This window comes from Sarcophilus harrisii, chromosome 2 (assembly GCF_902635505.1).
Source record: "Sarcophilus harrisii chromosome 2, mSarHar1.11, whole genome shotgun sequence".
Classification (NCBI taxonomy): domain Eukaryota; kingdom Metazoa; phylum Chordata; class Mammalia; order Dasyuromorphia; family Dasyuridae; genus Sarcophilus; species Sarcophilus harrisii.
The window spans coordinates 337,487,619-337,507,046 of NC_045427.1; positions in this window are offsets into that span (position 1 = coordinate 337,487,619).

Consider the following 19,428-nt stretch of genomic DNA (forward strand, 5'->3'; position numbering starts at 1 on the left):
AGAAGAGATCCCAAAATCAAAACTCCAAGGAACATCTGTTTACCTGTTCTGTCTGTCTGTGTTAGCATCTGGATTCTCAGAATAATAAAATGCCGATGGGCATTAAATTCTAAGAATGGTATCAACAGGACGCTGGATGTTTTGGGTGTCTTCTAAGACATTTAATTTGAATGTCTTTTGATGATAAAATCTGAATGTTTCTGAACACTATCTGGTTCTGTGTGCCAGTGGCACAACTTTGGTTGTGAGTGCCTTTGGGCACTATCTGGTTATATCTGGGCATTCTCTGTGAAGGCAGAGAAATGCCCCACATGGGACGTGGAAGCTTAGAAAAACTCCATTTGGATTTTGGCAGGGAAGAATCTCAAGCTGAAACAAACTTCTCTTGGAGCTATTCCTGGGGGAAAACCCTAGTCTGTATATGTTAAATGTTTTGTTTAATGTTGTAATTGTGCAGTCTATGTCTGTGTGATTTATGTTCTGTTTTCTGTGTGTCTGTTTTGTTGATTTAAAAGCTCTATTAAAGTTTTAAGAACAATGATTAAGAATTGATTATTTCAATGTTGCAATTGTGTTTAGTATAAAAATTTGCTTGTGATTTTAAACTTTTTAACTTGTTGTATAATTTGTAAATAAAAGAAACAGGAAAGGGAGGTTGCAACCAGGGAAACTGAAGCAGGACAATTTAGGGTAATTGAATCAGGACAATAAAAGGGAACTGTGGCACAACAGTATGATTTCACATTATAATATCATGCTGCTTGCCTTTTCAAGGAGTGGGCAGGGACATGAAAGAGAGAGTTTGGAACTTTTTTAAAATTAATGTTTAAAAGGTTTTCACATTTAATTGGGAAATATTTAATAAAACAAATAACAAATTTTACAAAAAAGAAAGGAGGCTTTTCTTATTTATGTCCTCCCTACTTTAAGTAGACAGCACAGAGAATTGTGAAACAATTATTTAATTTTTCAGCTACAAATCAGATCCTTAGGGTACTATAGTAAAGCTCATTTTTACAGATCGGGAAACAGAGAGTTTCCTGACTCCATGCTTGTATTTTATCTATTGTGCTACCTAACTGTCTAGTCCTTTGCCTTTTGGATTTGCTCTTTTCTGTTCTAGTAGGCAGGTAGGTGGCAGAATGCTGGGCTTGGGAAGGTATTGATGTAAATTGTGTCCCCCTTGACTTTTGGAGGTGAACTCTGAATCTCTCCTCTGACAGAGACCCACCCTTCAGGGCAGTTAAGTGGTTTCATTCTATTGAAAGATTAGCCTGGGACCATAACCAGTAGCTATAACACCTCCTTAAGTGATCTCATTCAGTAGGAGATCTGGGCCTGATTATTCCTATTGAGTAGCTTGAAACTCCAACATAAGTAGTCTCTTTTCAACAGGAAATCTAGGCCTGGTGGCATTGGCAACATTGAGGGATTCTCCTTCAATTTTGAATGGAAGCTCTAGTTTCAGACTGCTATAAAGGACTATTCTGAACTCCAGTTTTTTGCAGAAGTCTGAAATAGGAATTATGCTTTGCCAATGGAGCTCTCTTCTTGGCAAAGCTGCCTGCCAGGACTCCTGCCTGCTTTGAAGAGACCTTCTTCTTAGTGATAACCTTTTGTTATTTCTCTGCCAGGACCTCTTGCCACTAAGGAATCTGTCTTCCTGGCATAGCTGGCTTCTCAGTGCCAATAAACTTCCCTTTTGCCATTCAGACTTTCTGGGTTCATGAATTCTTTCAAGTTGGATCTGAGTGCCAAGGGGATTCCCACCCCAATCTCACAACTCTCTACACTGCCACTAACTGCATCATTAGCATCTACTTTTAAGGTTATTTTGAGGATATATTATTTTATACTTGTAAAGCATGGAGCTTTAAAGTGCTATATAAATGCTAGCTTAAAAGCTAGTGTAGGTGAAAGATTTTTCAGTCTGAGTTTTTGTGACTCCATTTGGGGTTTTCTTGACAGAGATATTGGAGGGTTTGCAATTCCTTCTTCAGCTCATTTCACAGATGAGTAAACTGAGGCTGTTAACAGGCTGTGACTTGCCTAGGGTCATACATATAATGTCGCAGGAATATGGAACATAAACTTAGAAAAACTTTGAGAGAATGTGGAGGTCATGGAGGTCCATAGTTCTTGGAGTCACAAAGTGGACTGAAGGACTGAACAACTACAAAGGCAAGAGATTAGCTTTGAAAGATTAGTAATTGTGAAGTTTGAGTTTAGGCTGGGTTTTAGAGCCAAAGCCTTGTTGCCTCTAGAAGTGAAATACAGCTCCCCTCTTCTAAGGACCTGGGCCAACAGAAACTGAGGACTCAAAAGGTAATCATGCCACATTTGACATGAACTTGATGGGGCCAATACTATGTCAACACTGAGCAAAGTTTTCAGTCCATATTCCCTAAATCATTTAGTGGTATTTAGTGGTAAGGGCTCAGAGTACGCTCCTAAGTTTTTTAGGGGGAAATATTTATATTTTGGTTCCTGCTACTATCTATGAGTTAATATTTCTTTGTACAAAACTAATTTATGTTAAGTGGTTAAACAGAATTGTTGTCTAGCCACAGGAGAGCTCAGCTGGTTCAGGATTCTAAGAGAAAGTTTTGAAGAGAAACCATAAAAGTTCAACAAGGGCCTAAAGAGCCCTGAGGGGATATTCCATGGGCAAGCAGAGCAAGTGACTGTTTCATAGTCAGGGCCAGAAGTTGCAGCTAAGCCCTCCCTATCCCGGTATACAATAAGAGAAAGGCCTAGATGGACGAGGGAAGCCATATGGCAAAGCAGAGACTGGTCCAAAACCCCATTCTTACAGTGTAACCAGTCAAGATCTTGTCCTTCAGCTTATCTTTTAATTAATTATTATTATTATTATTATTTTACAACCAATTCCCATTCAATAGAAGTACTCAGGAGGGAATTAAAAACGTGCCACTTATGAGGGGCCCCGCTGCTCCATGGATCTCTTTTCTGAAACCTCTTATCAGCAAGCTATACCAAAGACAAGTACTCCTTAGCAAACCCTCAGGATGGGTTCTCCATTATAGACTTCCCCTCTTTTTTAAGCCGCTCCAGTATCAGACCAAACGGAAGCAATCCAAGGCGCCCAGCTTCCATTTACGCCTCAGGACCGCCCTCCCCCGATTCGCGCATGCTCCTTCGGATTAACTCGTCTCTCTATCGCCGCCTCTACACCCCTCCACTTCAGGCCCCGGCGCATGCTCCGGCAAAATTCCTTCGCCTCTTCGTTTTCCGGAGTGCGCACGCGCCACCATCTGTCCGACTTAGCATTTTTTTTTTTCCGGCTGGGAGAGGAAGAAGAACTGGGGAGGAGGGAGAAGGAGGCGGGTCTGGCCCTTTCTCGAGCCGCGATTGGTCAATTGGGAGGCGTCGGCATAGAAAACTCTGCGCGCAACTCACCGGGGCTGGGGGAGGTGCCGGGCGGAGCGCAGGTAAAGGGTTATCCCTAGGGACTGGGCGCGGACCGTGGGGCCACGGGGAGGAGGCAGGTTTCCGGCCTCCGGCCGACCTATGGAGGGATATACTCTTTGGAGGAGTAGCCGAGGATGGCTATTGGCGGCCACGTCCTCGGGCACTTAATGGGTGCGAGTAGTTCTCGTTTGCCGCCGGGCTTCGGTGATGATGAGGAGAGAGAGATGGGAGGAGGGGGAATGGGGGAGGCGGTGGGCAGGGAGCCCCTCCTCGTGTGGCGGTTTTATGAAAAGAGACATTAGATGTTTTTCAGTCTTCCCCTCTTTCCTCTCCGCCTTAATTCCCTGTTGAGTAGCATTTGGCAAAGGGGAAGCAACCCAGAATTTAAAAAGTTGGAGTACTTCAGGCAGACACTTAGTGTATTCTCGAGCAGATGATTGACTCTCTCCCTGAGCTTTAGGGAACTGTCTGCAACTTGTTAAGGCGATGGACTCCAGGAACTGAATCCATGTGAATGAATGGTAGTCACTTTTGAACATCATCATCCTAAGTTCATCTTTGAAGTAATGGTACCTTGTTCCGTTGGTGAATTTCCTATCTGACCCACAAATCGACTAAGCTAAACAGAAAGACGTGGGCTTGCAGCATTGCAGTAAAGCAATACGGTGTCCATCCAGCTATTAGCTGGCACAACCAACTCCCAGACGATCCTGTTTGTATAGAGTGACTTTATCTCTCCAACCTCTGGGCATCTTTAAAAATGTTTTGAAATATAGATTAGCGTAGCAACATTGCAGTAAAAATAATACGGTGCAACTTTATAGTTTACGGAAATTTACCCCCTTATTTTTTTGGTGGGGAAAGGGAGAATGGTTATTATTTAAACTACGGAATGGTAACCAGAGTGGGCTATTATTTTAAACAAGCTCATGGATTGAAATTCTGGTCAATGGTTCTGACACCTTTCTTTGCAATTACGTGGGAATCTATTCTAGGTATATAATTAGATACTCGGCTCTAAAAATAATGCTAGATTATTATTATTTTTTGGTAACCTGTCCTCAACAATTCTTAGGATGACATATTTTTGTGTATGACAAGAATAATAGAGAAACTGCCAAAAAAGTTAGTTAATGTATATATATGGTGGTCAGATGCTTCATTTAGATACCTTCAGTTGGATATGTAATTAGTTGAATAGTATACCTAAACAGTAGTCATTAATGGTTTGATATCAATTTAGAAGGGATTCTACTATTACTGGATGGGATCCTGTGCTGTTGAACATTTTTATCAAAGACTTGAATTAATCATTTAGCTAGCATTAAGCATACTCTCCAGTAAAGGAAACTGGTTAAGTGATTTGTCCTAAGGCTCATATAGCTCCTAAGTGTCTGAAGTTGGTTTGGAACTCATCTTCCTGACTTCAGACTCAGGACTCCATATTGTCTTGCTGCTTGCTTCTAGAGGGGAGTAGAATTGTTCCCTTAGGCCCCACAGGGTAAACAAGGCCAGTTACAATATTTTATCCATCTTTAAGGTTCTATTGTCACTGCAAGACAATTTTAAAAAGTTTATTCTTCCCTAATTATTTTATTTGGGCAGTTTGGTGTCTCAGTGGATTGAATGTCAGCCCTGGAATCAGAAAGATTGATCTTCTTGAATTCAAATCTGGCCTTAGACACTGTCTGCTTCAATTCCTCTTCCATGCAATAAGTTGGAGAAGGAATGGCAAATCATTCTAGGATCTTTGCCAAGAAACCTTCAAAATGGTCTCACAAAGAGTTATATATGATTGAAAAATGACTGAAAAACTGATTTACTTAGTCCCCACAGAAATAATTCCAAACCTCTTCCCTCCACAAGCCCTCCTGTTGCAGTGATTCCCTACTTCCAATTTAGGAGCTTGCCTTTCTTAACTGAAAAAAAATCCCAGTCTTTCTTCCTTTTCTGTGGTATTTGGCAACTATATGGTCCTTCTTTTTGCCTGTGTGACCTCTTGTATATTAACTTTTCCCTTTCTTTCTTCTCTATTGAATTATATCTTTAATCTTATTCCTTCTCTCTTGAATCTTTAGCCTCTTCCAGTTAACTGACATCAAACATGCCAAAGTCTCCCTTGTGATGTGGACTTTGAACTTATTCTCTTCCCATATCAGGAGAAACCCATCTAACTACTATCTGGCATAACCAACTCCCACACTATCCTGTTTGTATAGAGTGACTTTAAGGATGGAATTCTTTATCAGCCTCTGTTATCTATCCCTTCAACCTCTGGGCATTTTTAAACATACTTTGAAATATTGATTAGCATAGCTTTTCACAGATTTGAAACCTGGTCTGCTGGGCCTTCATCATCCCTCTGAGCTTCCAAATTCTTCCTTTGCTACTTCCCCTCCTCCTTTGAGAAACCCCCAAACATATTTCTCCTAATAAAAAAAAATGTGCTCATGATGAAGATCTTTGCTAAGACTTTTTCAGGAGTAAACATGATTTTAGGTACTCTCTCCTCATAGTTCTTCTCTTTAATGACATCTTTCTCCTTTTAGTCTGCTCTCTGGATTTAGCCTACCAGTTTAGTGGCCTACTCATACTTTATGGCATATTCCTTTAATGGATTCTTCCAAACTCCTTTCCTTGGTAATCCTATTGTTCTCTCAACTCTATTTCATATTTACCACCCTTAATGCCTATTTTACTTCTTCATTTTGTCGATAACCTCTTCTCAATAAATTTCCCCTTTTGGCAAAGAGAGTGGCCATTGTGAATTTGTAACATGTTTGAATTACCCTGACCTGTCTGAAAAAAAAAAAAAAATTCGTAATATCCTTCCAGCCCTTCAAATTGTTGTCTTGTATCTCTCTTTCCTTTATCTGCTAAAATCCTTAAAAAGTTGGTAATACTTTAAGTGTTTTCTTTTTCCAAATACATACAAAGATAGTTTTCGCTTTTGCAAAACTGTGTTCCAAATTTTTTCCCTTCCCTTCCTATTAGCAATCCAATATAGATTAAACATATGCAATTCTTCTAAGCATATTTCCATATTCATCAGATTGCACAAGAAAAATCAGATCAAAAAGAAAAAAAAAATGAGAAAGAAAAAAAATCAACTAAACAACAACAAAAGGTGGAAATACTATGCTTTGATCTACTTTCAGTCTCCATAATTCTCTCTCTGGATGTGGATACCACTTTTTATTACAAGTGTATTGGAAATGCCTTGAGCCATCTCAATGTTGAAAAGAGCCAAATCCATTAGAATTAATCATTACATACTCTTCTTGTTATTGTGTGCAGTATTCTCTTGGTTTTGCTCATTTCCCTCATATCAGTCTTCCTAGACTTTTCTGAAATCAGCCAGCTCATCATATTTTAATAAAGCATTTCATCACATTCATATACCATAACTTAGTCAACCATTCACCAACAGATGAACATCCACTCAGTTTTCAGTTCCTTGCCACCAAAAAGAGGCCTGCAACAAACAGTTTTCTATATATGAGTTCTTTTTCCTCTTTTATCATATCTTTGGGGTACAGACTCGGTACAGTATCTGTATCTGTATCTGCTGTGTCAAAGAGTATACATAGTAAAAATTTGGAGAGTAATTTAGAATGATTCCCAAATCACTATCATACTGTGCGTACAATAGTGATTTGGGAATCATTCTAAATTGCTCTCCAAAATGGTTGGGTCATTTAGTGTCCCAGTTTTCCCATATCACCTCCAATATCTATTATTATCTATTGTCATCTTAAACAATTTGAAGAGTGTGAAGTGGTACCTGAGAATTGTCTTAATTTGCATTTCTCTAATTGATAATGAATTAGAATTTTTTCATATGACTAGAAATGGTTTAAATTTCTTCATCTGTACACTGTCTATATTTGACCATTTATCAGCTGGGTAATGGCTTGTATTCTTATAAATTTGAGTCAATCTTCTATATGTTTTAGAAATGAGGCCTTAAGTTGATAATACTTTCTATCTCTGCTTTCTCATTCACTGCTCCCCTTTCTTTCTTTCCTTTTAAATTCTTCTTTGCAATCCATCACTGATTAAAATTTACTTTGCTTTTGGCTAATCTGCCCTTGAATCTACTTTCCTTCTTAAACTGGTTCCTTTTTGTAAAGTCCAAGCTAGCTCCCTGGAGGCCTCAGGATCAGCCAGAGTCAGGATAAGCAAAAGTTCTTGGTCTTTAGGGGGAGAAGTGAAGGAGATGGACAAAACTTCCAGCAGTTTTGCCAAGGATGCCTCCTTGATTCTAGAGACCAGAATCTCCACACTTTTCTACTCCTCGTCCTGTGGCCAAGTGCAGTTCTCTTGCCTCTCTTACCCCACCACCTAATCCTTACCTACAATTCTCTTAACCCCAAACATTAAGCTGGCATTAACTGTGAGAAGAGCAATTCCAAACATATGCTGTCATTGGCGAATAGGTAATTAGCCTTAAGTACTCAGTTGTCTGATTCAAGTGCACCTATTCAGAGTTTCAGCCCTTTACATCTCCTGCTTTCTTTTGTTTTAGAACACAGTTGGTCACACCATCCTTGGCTTCTCAGGGAGGTGAGAATCCCAAAAAGGAAGTGCTCAATTCCCCCCTGACTTCTCAGAGAAGGAGATAAAAAACACCAAAAGGAAGTGGGGAGTCAAGCCAGATATTGTTAGTGGGTTTTCTGGCTGAAGGGTCTTACTAGAAACAGATATGCACAAATCCATCAGCATGGGAGGTATTACACAAGCACATAGCAATAAAGCACAGACTATTAGTGATGGCTCTCCCCACAGCTGGTGCAGGCTCAATGTGGTGAAACAAACATGAATTACAATTCATGCAAGTAGTGATATAACAAACAATATGAATTAACATGGTATTGTAAAAGATTTCCAGAAGTCCTAAAAAGAGGGTATGTAAATAACAATCACACATACGCCTCCTTCAGCAGCCAAGAGATAGTCCAAAACCAATCTATTGTTCATTACTTCATGTGTCAGGGAATCCAATAATACCTGTAAGTTTTTGAAGTCCTGTCACAGTCTTTTTATGTGTTAGAGAATCCAATGATTCCTGCAGATTTTGAAGTCCTGCAACAGTTTTATCATTTCTCAGAGAATCCAATGATTCCTGAGGGTTTTCAAGTCCTACAGCAGTCTTATCATGTCTTAGAGAATCCAATGATTCTTGAGGGTTTTCCAGTCCTACAATAATCTTTTCATATCTCAGGGATTCCAATGATTCCTGAGGGTTTTGAAGTTCAACAGTTTTTGATGTCCATTAGTCAATCGCCATAACTGCCACGCTCTTTCAGTGGTGGGCACAGTCAGCGACAGAACCACCCAATGTTTCTTGGAGGGTCTCCTCCATCTCTCTCTGATGGACAAGGCAAATACGGCTCGTTGGCACCCATCTGATTCCTTTTCCATCTGTAGAGATACAAGCAAACCCTCTGCCCCAAGCAGTTAACTTATCTTGTCCCTTCCATCACCACTTTCTGGATCTCTCCACATCACCTGATGATTATCTAAAGATAGTGGAACCGCTTGCACTGGACACTGCCTTTCAGTTGGGTTATAAAACCTGTCTGCCTCAGCCAGTGCACTTTGTCAAAAATCAAGAAGTTAATAGTATAAAGAGCTAAATTTAGAAGTTCTCTAGTGTTACCTGTGGCTCTCCCCTCTTTTGTTTTTGGAGGAGCGTTTTAATGTCTCTGTTTCTCCTCTCTACTATTGCCTATCCTTGACGACTAAAGGGTATGCCAGTGGTGGGTAAAATCTTACACTGTGCACAAAAGTGTGCAAAATGTTTAGAAGTATATTCAGATCCATTATCTGTTTTTATTGTTTGTGGCAACTATAATTGCAAATTCTTGTATAAGGAACTTAGTGACCACTCGGGCTGTCTCTTTTGCTGCTGGTATTGCAAAAGTGAATCCTGAAAAGGTGTCTACCACAACATAGATAAAAAACAGATGACCAAAAGATTTAATATGGGTCACATTGATTGCCAAATTTCATTGGGTCTCAAACCATGAGGGTTCTTCCCTGGAGGGAGCTGTAGGAGCATGGAAAGGAAGGCAAGCTATACAGACATTTGCTATGCTCCTAGCTTTCTCTTTTGTTATTTCAAATTGCAAATGTAAAGCTAGAGCAGCCTGATGATATTTAGAATGAGATTCTTGGGCTTCTTGAAATAAAGGAGTATTGGCCAACATGGTTAGAAGGCTATCTGCCTTTGAATTACCATCAAAAATAGCACCTGAAAGTCCACTATGTAAATGGACATGCAAGATATAAATCTTACCTGGATGCTTTCTCATCTGCTTTTGAAGTTCCTTAAAGAGCTGATATATATTAGAAGCTACAAATTTTATTTGGGCTGTGGCAATTCTTTGTACCATACCTAATGAATGGGCCGCATCAGGTATTATAGTTATATCTCCTGAATAATAAGTAAGAGCTAGCATGATTGCATACCATTCATTCTTCTGAGTTGATTGAAAAGGAGTTCTGACTACTCTCTTTATTGTTAAATCATGAGAGCATACAGAACAAATACTATGTTTGGATGCATCTGTAAAGATAGTTGGTCCTTTAAGAGGAATGTTAGAAACCTTTTCTTCAAGAATCCATTGCCAATTATGTAATAGCTGGGTTATCTTTAATGGAGACCTGTGTGTAAAATTTGGAGCCATGGCTAATAAAATTTGCCACTCTGGGATGGTTTCACAGCATACATTAATTTGTGCATTAGTATAAAAGACCTTGTCAGGTCTTATCTCAGATAACTGTACTGCTCGCTTAATGGCCTTTAATAAAATTCTAGCCACAAGCACAGTATAAGGAGTAAGGCTTTGCTCTGGTTGTGCTAGGAGGTTCACCCACTCTATCACACTGTCTCCTTGATGAAGGACTGCTGTGGGTGCCTCTTCTGTAGCAAAAACTGATATTTCCAAGAGTTTTTGAGTGATTCTTTCAACCACATTGGATAAAGCCAGTTCACCTTCTCTCAAAGCTTCTTGAGCTTCTTTTGTAAGTTGACATGGTAAGTTTAAAGCACTGTTTCCCCTTAAAATGTCATATAGTTTTTGCAATTGATAGGTAGTAAAATCTAACATTGGACGCATCCATTGGCTATCTCCTATCAATTTCTGAAAGTCATTTAAGGTGTTTCGCTTCTCTGTTCTTGAGGAAAGTTTTTGTACTGTAAGCACCTTAGGGTATACTTCATATCCTAACTATTGAAAAGGAGCACGTCTTTGAATTTTTTCTGGAGCTATATACAATTTGTAGTTCCTTAGCATTTCTATGGTCTTTTGTAGACATGCTTCTAATGTTTGTTCCTCATGTGCCCATCCCAATATATCATGGATGTAATGTAATAACATTACTTTTGGAAATGCTTTTCTTACTGGAGTAAGAGAAGCAGCAACATACATTTGACACATAGTAGGGCTATTTTTCATTCTCTGTGGCAAAACTGTCTATTCATAGCTTTTATAAGGTTCAGCTAAGTTAATGCTGGGCACTGAAAAGGCAAATCTTAATGTCTATAACCCAAAGAGGCCATTCTCTAGTCAGTTGAGTAGGAGATGGAAGTCCAGGCTGAAGAGTTCCTATAGTTTCCATCTGTTCATTTACTTTTCTTAAATCAGTCAATATTCTCCGTTTTGTAGATTTTTGTCTTACAACAAATAACAGGGAATTCCAAGGACTTAGAGAAGGTTGTAAGTGTCCTTGGTCAAGTTGCTCCAGTACTATATCTAATAAGGCCTGAATTTTAGCTTTGGCTAAGGGCCACTGTTCTGTCCACACTGGTGTATCAGTTTTCCACTGAATAGGAACAGGTGAGAGTGTCGATAGGCCTTCAACAGCAGCCCTGCCTAAAAAACCGAAGTACTCATTTGTAATCCTAATTGTTGTAAAATGTCTCCTCTCACAGACTGATGGGTTTTTTTCAATTATAAAAAGAATAAAAATTCCTGTTTCACCTTCAAAAGTTCATCTCAAAGGGGTAGCACTAACTTCAGCTGCTGTTGATCCTCCTAAGCCAGACATATAGGTGTCTGCCTTAATCTTTGGCCAGAGACTGGGCCATTTGGCACCTCTAATGCCTGTACAATCTGCACCTGTGTCTACCAATCCTTCTAATGGTATGCCATTTATGTAGATAGTGAGCATAGGATGGTCCTATGCTGCTGTCCAGAATATTACTGGATTCTGTTGCTTAGAGTCAGAATCTGGGCAACTATTACCAGATTGCCTGTTAGGAGTCTGTATCAGTAAACCTGATGCTACTACTTCTCCTGATTGATAAATCACACATTGTCTACCTGTATTAGTGACTAGAATATTTATCTACACATTCCCCAGTTTCCCACATCAATGTATGGATGAACTCTGTTTTGTAAGTACTTTCAGGAAATGAAATGGTCAAGCCTGGAGGCAAAGGATCCATAGGCTGGATAGGAACAGATTTCACCTCTCCAGGGGGTATCTCAGTTGTCCCAGCTGCATACAACTCCATTGTCCACAATTGTAATCCCTTTCTCCCATCAGATTGCTTCCTGGCTGATTGATAGTGTAATCCTTTTCAGCCATCAGATTGCTTCCTGGCTAATTGGTCATGTCTGGGTATTGAACTTCTTTTTTTTTTTAATTAATTAATTTTTTATTTATTATAATAACTTTTTATTGACAGAATCCATGCCAGGGTAATTTTTTACAACATTATCCCTTGCACTCACTTCTGTTCCGATTTTTCCCCTCTCTCCCTCCACCTCCTCCCCTAGATGGCAAGCAGTCCTATATATGTTAAATATGTTGCAGTATATCCTAGATACAATATATGTATGCAGAACCAAACCAAACTTTCTTGTTGCACAGGATGAGTTGGATTCAGAAGGTAAAAATAACCTGGGAAGAAAAACAAAAATGCAAACAGTTTACATTCATTTCCCAGTGTTCTTTCTTTGGGTGTAGCTGCTTCTGTTGATCATTGATCAATTGGAACTAAATTAGGTCTCTTTGTCAAAGAAATCCACTTCCATCAGAATACATCTTCATACAGTATTGTTGTTGAAGTATATAATGATCTCCTGATTCTGCTCATTTCACTTAACATCAGTTCATGTAAATCTCTACAAACCTCTCTGTATTCATCCTGCTGGTCATTTCTTACAGAACAATAACATTCCATAACATTCACATACTACAATTTACCCAACCATTCTCCGATTGATGGGCATCCATTCATTTTCCAGTTTCTAGCCACTACAAACAGGGCTGCCACAAACATTTTGGCACATACAGGTCTCTTTCCCTTCTTTAGTATCTCTTTGGGGTATAAGCCCAGTAGTAGCACTGCTGGGTCAAAGGGTATGCACAGTTTGATAACTTTTTGGGCATAATTTGGGTATTGAACTTCTAAAGGCTCTCTGGGTATAGCATTGGCTGCCATCATGCCCCAGGTGTTTTTTTTTTTTTTTTGCTTTGGGCCCTGGGGCTGGGCCCCTCATACTGTTTCCCTGAATCAGTCTACATTCTGATGCCCAATGCATTTTGGACACGGGTTTTGGGTCTTGTTCTCCCACCCTGTTTTCTCACTCTGTCTCTATGCCAACATTGAGCTGTCAGATGCCCTACTTTGCCACTTTGAAAGCATTAACAAGTCTCTCTGTGTAATGTTCTTCTGTAAAATATAAAGTTCTTGAGGAGCAGGTTTCTTGGAGGGCGTCTGGAGGCAGCCTTCATTTCAGTTCAGAGTGATCACCTGAAATGCAGCCAGGGATTAAAGTTCAAATGCTTTATTATTTCTATCCAAATCTTATCTCCTTCACTTGGGGTTCAGCTAGTTTTCTGGAAGCCTTCTGGATCTCAGGTTCAGTGTTCTCCACAGGATAGCCTGTCACCACTTCTCTGTCTTCCTTTGTTCTGCCTGACTGCCGTCTCTGGCTTGTGAATCTCCCGGAGTCAATCCTGGTGGAGGCTCCTAGCTTATATATGCTCCCTTAAAGGTGTGAATCTTGTGGAACTGTAGTAAGTACTAAGTACATCTAGAGAATTGTTAAGCACCCTGCTAAACAACCATTGTCTCTATTAATTCCACTGATTTAGGAACAGATTTCATCTCTCCAGGGGATATCTCAGTTGTCCCAGCTGCATACAACTCCATTTTCCCCAATTCTAATATCTCTGGAAGTCCCTTGCCAAAAGACACCCTGCCTTCCCATGTTCGGATCTTGGGAAGTCTGCATCATAGCCTGGCTATAAAAGGTATTTGTGCCCACTGTGGCACAGCATCTATGATCTCCTCTAAAGGAGCATCCTTGTGTAGTCCTAGTATAATTCTTTTACAAACCTCATTAGCATTTTCTTTAGCAAGTTACCTTATTATAATTTCTGTTGCTACATTTTCACCAATAGTTCATATGACAGCTGTTTGCAAACATCCCACAAAATCAGCAAAGGGTTCATTTGGCCCTTGTGCTATTTTCATGAAGGCTTCTCTTTTGTCCTAGATAAAAACCCCATGCTTTGATAGCAGTAGAAGCAATTTGCTTATATGCTGCTATGGGGTAATTAATCTGTATTGAAGGGTCTGCATAAGAACCTACACCTTTCAGTTGGTCATAGGTGATGGGAGTATTAACTCCACTTTGACTATTTCGTTGGGCTTGTATCCTACAGAGCTTACTATATTCAGAAAGCCATAACAAGTTTTGTCCAGGTTCTAAGTATGTTCTTGCTATAGATTTCCAGTCACTAGGGGTTAAAATTTCATAAGCCAAATTCTATAATAACATCTTAACATAAGCTGATATATCCCCATAAAGAGTGCAAACCCTTTTCAGGTCTAGATCAAAAGGAGTGTGTCTGCTACTTTCTCGACCTGAAGAATACATTTTTATTCTCAAATCAGCTGTATTCTGGTTTTCCTCTGTGGCTTTAAGTAGTGCCTTTTGCAATCTAGTAATAGGAGAGAGTAATTGCTGGGGGTGGGAGGAGGTGCTGGTGATATCACTGCCCCTCCCACTCCTCTTCCTCCCTCCACCCAGGAAGGTGAAGTTGATTGGGGTAGGGGGGATCAAGAGTCTGCTTTGGTATTATGTGGAGTTGAAGCTGGGCTATGAGAGTGAGCACCATGCCCTTCAAGTTCACTTGAGTCCTCATGCTCTCTGGCAATATTGCCATTAATCCGTCCTTTGTCTTCCTCTTTTTCCTCACACTTCCTCATCTGACGGTTCTTAAAACTTTTCTTTTTTCTACAACTTGCGGGATTCTTTAAGGCCATTTGTATTAAGTTGTACATATAGAATATTTCCTTGGAAATTGAATCAGGACATTATCATTGTAGTATTCACATAGTTGATCTCCTACACGTTTCCAATTACCCACCTCTATTTCTTCTTCCTTGAAGAACCAAGGGAATGTACATTCTAATATATCCATGAGCCCATCAGCCTGCTCCCAAGTTACAATCAAACTCTGTCTCTTTATCAGTCTGAGTATGCTTCCTATAGATCTTCCTTAGGGGGAAGGTTGGGGGGGGGGGAATCTTTTCCTAATATCTGCCCCATTTCAGCTAGAAAATGAGAGTTGCTAGTTTAACTCCTAACAAAGTAAGTTCCCCATTCGTCTATTAAAATACTCACCCTATTTCCTGCTCACCTGGTACTTCAGTGAAATTAGGGTCCTTGGTTCACACATTGGGAACCGAAATGGTTCCTTTTTGTAAAGTCCAAGCTAGCTCCCTGGAGGCCTCAGGATCAGCCAGAGTAAGGATAAGCAAAAGTTCTTGGTCTTTTAAAGGGGAGAAGTGAAGGAGATGGACAAAACTTCCAGGAGTTTTGCCAAGGATCTCTCCTTGATTCTAGAATCCAGAATCTCCACACTTTTCTCCTCCTTGTCCTATGGTCAAGTGCAGTTCTCTTGCCTCTCTTACTCCACCCCCTAATCCTTACCTACAATTCTCTTAACCCCAAACATTGAGCCAGCATTAAAGGTGAGAAGAGGAATTCCAAACATATGCTAATAGTCATTGTCGAATAGGTAATTAGCCTTAAGTGCTCAACTGTCTGAGTCAAGTGTACCTATTCAGAGTTTCAGCCCTTTACACCTTTTTTATTTTCATATTGAATGAAATGCATTTCTTCATCCAACCATTTTATGTGTGTGTGTGTGTGTGTGTGAAAGAGAGAGCATGAGAAAGAGAGACTCTTCTTTTCCTTTTTGACTGTTTCAGATAAAAGTAAAATTCGTGTCACATGTTCTTTCTACCCTTTCTTCCTTTGTATATACAGTTATCCCTTCCACATTTCAACTTTTCCCATTGCAATTTTGATGTATCATTAGTCAGTATAAGAAATTAAATGGGAATTTTGGAGGAGTTTTGCAACAAAAAGAGTGAAAACGTTATGTAATGTTCCATACTCAGTTCCGTCAGTTCTCTCTTTGGGTGTAGATGGCTCTCTTCATCACAAGATCATTGGAACTGACCTTAGTCATCTCACTGTTGAAAAGAGCCATGTCCATCATAATTGATCTTCATTTAATCTTGTGGTTTCCATGTACAGTGATCTGGTTGTGCTCACTTCACTTAGCATCAGTTCATTTAAGTCTCTCCAGGTTTCTCTGAAGTCATCCTGTTGATTGCTTCTTATATAACAATTCTATTCCATAACATTCATATGCTATAACTTATTCAGCCATTCTCCAATTGATGGGTATCCACTCAATTTCAGTTTCTTGCCACTAAGAAAAAGGCTGCCACAAATATTTTTGCGCATGTGTGTCCCTTTCCCTCCTTTATGGTCTGCTTGGGATATAAGCCTAGTAGAAACACAGCTGGTTCAAAGAATATGCACAGTCCTTTGGGCATTGTTCCAAATTGATTTCCAGAATGATTGTATCAATTCACAACTCTATCTACAATGTATTAGTATCCCAGTTTTCTCACATCTCCTCCAACATTCATCATCACCTTTTGTTGTCATTTTAGCCAATTTGAGAGAGCCAATTCAGAGTTGTCTTAATTTGCATATCTCTGATCAATAGTAATATAGAGAACCTTTTTATGTGACTAGAAACGATTTCAATTTTTTCATCTGAAAATTGTCTATTCATATCCTTTGACCATATATCAATTGGAGAATGGCTTAAATTCTTAAAAATTTATTTTAGAAATGAGATCTTAATCAGAACCCTTGAATGTAAAAAAAATTTTCCCAGGTTTTTCCTTCCCTTCTAATCTTATTTACATTGGTTTTGTTTGTACAAAAACTTTTTAACTTATTATAATAAAAATTATCCATTTTGTATTCAATAATGTACTCCAGTTCTTCTTTGGCCACAAATTCCTTCTTTCTTCACAGATCTGAGAAGTATACTATCCTTTGTTCTCCTGATTTGCTTATGTCTAACTCTTAATGTCTAACATGAAGCTATTTTGACTTATCTTGGGACATGGAAGTAGATGTGAATCAAGGCTTAGTTTCTGCCATACAAATTTTCAATTTTCCCAGCGGTTTTTGTCAAATAGTGAGTACTTATCCTAAAAGCTGGTGTCTTTGGCTTTGTTGAGCAATAGATTATAACCTATTCCACTGATTGACTACTCTTGTTGCTTAGTCAGTACCAAATAGTTTTGATGACCACTGCTTTATAATATAGCTTTAGGTCTGATACAGCTAGGTCACCTTCATTTGCATTTTTTCATTAATTTCCTCGAAATTCTTGACCTTTTGTTCTTGTAGATGAACTTTGTTATTTTTTCTAGCTCTGTAAAGTAATTTCTTGGGAGTTTGATTGGTATGGCACTGAATAAGTAGATTAATTTAGGTAATATTGTCATTTTTAGCTCATATTAGCTCAACCTATCCATGAGCATTTGATATTTTTCCAGTTGATTAGATCTGACTTTATTTGTATGGAAAGTGTTTTGTCGTTGTGTTCATATAGTCCTGACTTTGCCTTAGGAAGTAGACTCCCAAATATTTTATATTATCTATCGTTATTTTAAATGTAATTTCTTTATATCTCTTGCTGATGGACTTTGTTGGTAACATATAGAAATGCTGATGACTTGGGTAGATTCCATTTGAGAGGACAATCCAAGTATAAACCCATAGTAAGTCATTTTTTTTCAGCCTGACATAGGAAAACAGATGTGTTGAGACAGTGGAGGAATAGGATCTAGCCAGGAGGGCAACTTGCTGAGTCTTCTAAGGGCTCTCAACTGATATCTAGAACTGTATTCGAGGACAAGAAGAGGTACTAGATAAAAGGAGCTTGATGCTCCTTTAATGAAATTAATGAACAAGTGTTCAGAAATAAGTGCCAACTGGTAGTTTTCTTGCTTATACCCCAATACTGGGTACCACATTCCCCAGAATAGCACAGGATTTATCCATGCCCACACAGGAAGTCAGTTACACCAGTCCCAGGGCAGCATGAAGCTGTTGTCTCCTGTAGAGGAAGCTTAAAACAATCTTCCTTTTGCCCTAAGAGCAGACCTCAACTTTTAAAAATGAGCAAAATCCGAGTGCTGAACATAGATAGCTTTTATAGAGACAGAAAACTGATCTCAAACCCTGAGGATACTAAAGGTAAATCATCTCCAGATAAACCCTCAAAGGGTGATATGAGTTGGTCTCCATCTCACAAGGCTCTTTTGGAAGAATTCAGGAAGCATCTTAAAAAAGAGAAGAAAAATGAGAAAAGGAAATGAGAACTTTGTTGGAGAGTTTGGAAAAGGAAACAAATTATCTGAAAAAACTCCTTTAAAAATAGATTTAGAGAAATGGAAAAAGCATATAACTCCTTACAGAATAAAGTTGATGAAATGGAAAAATCATATAATTCCTAATAAAACTCATTGAAAAACAGAATTTGTGAAATGGAAAAAAACCCAATGAACAAAACATTTAAAAGTTCAATTGACCAAATGAAAAAAGAGATTTTAAAAAACCTAACTGAAGAAAATAATTTATTAAAAATTAGAATTCAATAAATGGAAGTGAGTGATTTAATGAGACATAAAGACTCAGTCAAACAAAACCAAAAAAATAGAAGAAAATGTAAAATTCCATAGTGGAAAAACAACTGACCCAGAAATAAATCCAGGAGATAAAATCTAAAAATTATTGGGCTTCCTGAAAACCATGATGAAAAGAAAAGGAGTAGACAACATCTTTCAGGAAATCATCAAGGCAAACCTGCCTTGATATCCTAGAACTAGAGGACTAAATGGCCATTGAAAAAACTCACCAATCACCTCCTGAAAGAGACCCCAAAATGAAAATTCCAAAGAATTTCATAGCTAAATTTCAGAATTATCAGATCAACAAGAAAATGTTGCAAGTAGCCAGAAAGAAACAATTCAAATATTGAGGAACTACAATCAAAATTATCTCAGACCCAGCAGTTTCTACTTTAAAGGTTTGAAGAATCTGAAATATGATATTTATTAAAGGCAAAGGAACTTGGATTGCAGCTAAGAATCAACTATCCAGCAAAATTAAGCATTATTTTTTAGGGAAAAAGATAGACATTCAATGAAACTGATGAATTTCTTTTATTTCTAATGAGACCAGAGCTGAACAGAAAATTTGATCTTCAAAAACAGAACATAAGAGAAGCATAAAAAGGTAAAAAGGAAAGAAAAAATAACTTTATTTTAAAAGTTATAAAACTTACATCTGTATATGGGAATATGGTATATTTAATATTGAGAACTGTATTTCTGATAGGGGTATATGTAGAAGGTGTAAGTATGATTTGATTTTTTTGTGGTGATAGAAGAAAGAAATTGGAAGTGGAAAGAGGATTGTACTGGAAGAAGAGGAAAAGGGAGGTAAAATAGGGTAAATTACATCTCATGAAGAAGCCAAAAAAAAAAAAAACAAAACTTAAAATTGAGGGAAAGAAGAGAGGGGGATGAGCACTGTGTAAACCTTGCTCTCATTGGATTTGGGTCAAAGAGAGAATATTAGTCATATT